This window comes from Alligator sinensis, unplaced genomic scaffold, assembly GCF_000455745.1.
Source record: "Alligator sinensis unplaced genomic scaffold, ASM45574v1 scaffold100_1, whole genome shotgun sequence".
NCBI lineage: Eukaryota > Metazoa > Chordata > Crocodylia > Alligatoridae > Alligator > Alligator sinensis.
Genome location: NW_005842193.1, coordinates 987727 through 992166, shown reverse-complemented (window position 1 = coordinate 992166; position 4440 = coordinate 987727).

Genomic DNA, 4440 nt, shown 5'->3' with positions numbered 1-4440 from the left:
TGCTTCCAGTTTTGGGCTCCACAATTCAAAAAGGATGTGGAGAAGCTTGAGAGAGTCCAGAGAAGAGCCACGTGCATGATCAGAGGTCAGGGAAGCAGACCCTACGATGACAGGCTGAGAGCCCTGGGGCTCTTTAGCCTGAAAAAGCGTAGGCTCAGGGGTGATCTGATGGCCACCTACAAGTTTATCAGGGGTGACCACCAGTATCTGGGGGAACGTTTGTTCACCAGAGCGCCCCAAGGGATGACGAGGTCGAATGGTCACAAACTACTTCAAGATCGTTTCAGGCTGGACATAAGGAAGAACTTCTTTACTGTCCGAGCCCCCAAGGTCTGGAACGGCCTGCCACCGGAGGTGGTTCAAGCGCCTACATTGAACACCTTCATGATGAAACTGGATGCTTATCTTGCTGGGATCCTATGACCCCAGCTGACTTCCTGCCCTTTGGGCAGAGGGCTGGACTCGATGATCTTCCGAGGTCCCTTCCAGCCCTAATGTCTATGAAATCTATGAAATCTTAGCCAAACTGGGCCAGTCAGCCTATACAAGCTGATCCTCTTATGTGTCTCAAACTCAGCACGTCCCAATCTTTTGCCCTAGCTGTCCTAGTAGTGGTAGCCTCTTGATGAGTGGACCCCACAGTATTTCTGGGCTTCCCAGGGATCTTTGACTTAGGTAAAAGAAGCGTTGCTGCAGAGCAAGTGGGGAAGGGGAAGTAGATAAGGAAAAATACACCTGGTTACCACCAGTTTGACTATACAAGTTATTTATTGCTAAGTATATGAAATGTATAATGATACTAGTAGTAATAGACATGCAAGGGAAAAAAAACAAAAACATTTACAATATTACCCTGGTTTAATTGAGTATTTGGGGAAACTTAGCTCAAGCTTAACTAATACAATTCAGGTTCAGAAAGCTATGCCTAGAGAGAAAAAGAAAAAGAGACAGAGACAGAGAAAGAGAGAGAAAGTAAGAGCTGGGATCTCACCACTTCAAGGCACTTGGGTGATCTGTTGACAAGCAAAGTTTCTAACACGATCGTTGAACGGAGACAATCTATTTCTCCCAGTTTCTTGAGAACAACAGTGGATGGTGTCAGAGAGATTTCTCTCTCTTGAAGCACACTGTTTGCTGCTTTACTACTTTCTTAGTCCCTTAGTCCAGCCTCTTCAAAGCATTCTTTTAATTGTGCCAATCAAGAGGGTCCCAAGCCATAATTGACAGGGAAACTCCTGTTATATAAACGGTTTAAATTTAAATGAATTACCTTTTTCATTGACCAGGGGTTATCTGGTTTGGAACATCTCACAAAACTGATTAACAAACAGGGAAAACATCAAGTTTTAAGGAGTAACCAGACACCTAGAAGCCAGCTGGAAGTTATTATGAATATAGAAGATATACTGGAAGGGATACCACATTGCTTCTTCTCAGATGGCCTAGCTATGCTTGCACTGTGAAGTCAGCATCAGTGTTTTGTATTTTACCTGTTGTGAATAAGCCTCAGCTTAGCATGACTTTCAGATTTTACTGTAGTCTTTTAACAGACTTAAGAGGATTACTTGGAGTGTTCATAAACTGTGTGTGGAGGACTTCCAGCAGTCATCCCAGGAAAAGTATGACAGCATTTGTGGTCAGGACTCCAACGGGCTGGATGCTGTGATGAACCTTTAACCATTGTTCAAATATCATCCATACCCCCTCTGACTTGGTCTCTTGCCTCAGCATTCCCTAACCTAGTGACCAAGTTTTAGTCAATCAAGTTTAAATAGGCCTCCCATACTGGGACCAGGGAATGTACAGCCTGAGATGCCTATTAAACCTTTCTTCTGCTTAGTTCTGGGTAGATGAAGAGTGTGTGTGTTGTGGGGGAGGGGAATACAAAAAGTTCTTTGTAAGTCCAGCAAGCTGGGTGCCAGGGCTCCCTCAGGAACACAGAGCTGACAGGTAACACCTTAACCATGCGAGTGGCCCTCCTCTGGACCCTCTCAATGCTAGTCACATCCCTCTTGAAATGTGGCGCCCAGAACTGGACACAGTACTCCAACTGTGGCCTGACCAATGCTGCATAGAGGGGGAAGGATCACCTCCCTGGACCTGCTTGTGATGCACCTGTAGATGCATGACAAGGTGCAGTTAGCCTTACTGACCGCTTCCACACATTGGTGGCTCATGTTCATCCTGGAGTCAACAATGACTCCAAGATCCCTTTCTGCCACTGTGTTGACAAGAAGGGTGTTCCCCAGCTTATAGGTGTTGCTGGTTCCTTCTCCCTAGATGCAGTACCCTGCACTTGTCCGTGTTGAATTCCACCCTGTTCTCATCCGCTCACCCCTGTAATCTGTCTAGATCTAGCTGGTTTCTGTCCCTCCCCTCCAGCATGCCCACCTTGCCCCACAACTTGGTGTCATCAGTGAATTTAGACAGAGTGCATTCCACACACACATCCAGATCGCTGATAAAGATGTTTAACAGTACAGGCCCCAGGACCGAGCCCTGGGGGATTCCACTGCCCACATCCCTCCAGGTCGAAAATGACCCATCCATCACCACTTTCTGGGTGTGACCATCTAGCCAATTTGCCACCCCTCTGACTGTGTAGGTATCAATGCCACAGTCACCTAGTTTTTTTAAGAGAATGTGGTGGGAAACCGTGTCAAAGGCCTTCTTAAAGTCCAGGAAGACGACATCCACCCCAACACCCTCATCCAGGGACTTTGTGACCTGATCATAAAAAGAAACCAGGTTAGTCAGGCAGGACCTGCCCTCAATGAACTCATGTTGGTTGCCCCTGAGCATTACCTCCCCTGCTGGGCCCTTGCAGATGTTCTCCTTGATAATTTTGTCAAAGGTCTTCCCAAGGACCAAGGTAAGACTGACTGGACCCACAGAGATGAGGAGGCTGACAGCCAGAGGATTGACCCTGGGAATCTTGACTGGCCTGTGCAGGGCCCAGGGCCCAAAGGGTGAAACAGACCATGGTGGAGACTGCCAGAGCCTGGAGTTCTTGACTGGCCTTAGGTGCCCCCTTCAAGGGGTCAAGGGGCATGCAGCATGGGATGACGATGGCTGGTGGGTATGAGAGTGATCTGAGGCCAGAGATGGAGGACTCAGAGGGGAGACAGACCCTGGGCCAGGGGGCTCAGTGGTTAGTAGCCCAGGAGGGGTGTTGGACATTTAGAGGAAGCCCAGAGAGGGGCAAGCAAGATTAGGTATGCCTGAAGACTGGTTCTGGGTAAGACCTGAAACTGCATCCTGCTGGGGTTAGTTAGATGGGGGAGCTGCCTGTGGCGGGGCAGCCTCCGAGAAATGCCACACACGGGCTATTCCAGGGAAAAGCAAGGATTGGGAGCTGGAAAACTTCAGCTCCCACTGCTTTGTGGGTGACTCCATGGAGGGAGAAGGCTAGGGTAGCACACCCCAATAGAAAAGCACTTGGTGTGGGTCCAGAGGCACAGTGAGAGGCCAGGGAAGACCAGGGACCACGCAGGTCCAGTTGCCCAGTGAGAGGCTGGAGCCTGGAGAGCAGCCGAGAAAGTGAAGAACTAATAGGGTCCAGGACAAGGGACCAGAGAGGAGCTGACAGCCTGGGGAGGGACTGGGAGAAAGACAGAGGAGCCTAGAAGCCCAAGAAGTGGTTGGGTGAGACTGAGGGGTTTAAGTGCCCAGAGAGGGGCTGGAGGAGAGACTAAAGGGTCTGGCAACCAGAGTGGGACTGAGAGGCCTAGGTGCCGGAAGACCCAGTGAGGGGCTGTGCCAGCAACTGGTTGAACATCTGTAAGGATGCCATCTGTGAGGCATAGGACATTGTGTAGTGCTGGTACAGAGCCATGTAATTGGCCCACAAGCCCATGATCACAATCTGGGTGGTCACTGTAGTAAGACCAGGGCAGCCTCCCTATTGATCATTATATTTTCATCAAGACTTGGCAGGTGAGACAGGAATATAATTTTTCATAACAATGTCTGTATCCATGTGTATTTCAAAGCAATTTGAGTATCAAAACAAATCCTTTGAGGTAGATTCTATGACCAAATGATAATGATCCCAGATTTTCACAACAAAATACACCAGTTTCTGTTGGGGAATGCCAGCATTCAAGAGAATCAGGTTATGCACACATATTTTAGACTATTTTGAACATGACAAAAGGCTCATTTGTGAAGTGCTGTATATCAGCATCTTCTTGATCAAAAGACCCAAAATTTGTACCATATGCCTCAGCCCCTCTTGCAGGTCTCCAATTTTTAATTTTTTATGCAGATTTTTAAAATATTAAAATCAGCTACTCACTAGGAGGCTGCATATGAAGAACCCAAAGTGATCCCAAAGTTCAACTTGACCCCTTGGCTTGATGAGTCATAGCCATTCCTAAAGCAGTATGAGTATGCATGTGGTGTTTTGGGAACTCTGAAATATTAGTTCTTAAAGAAAAA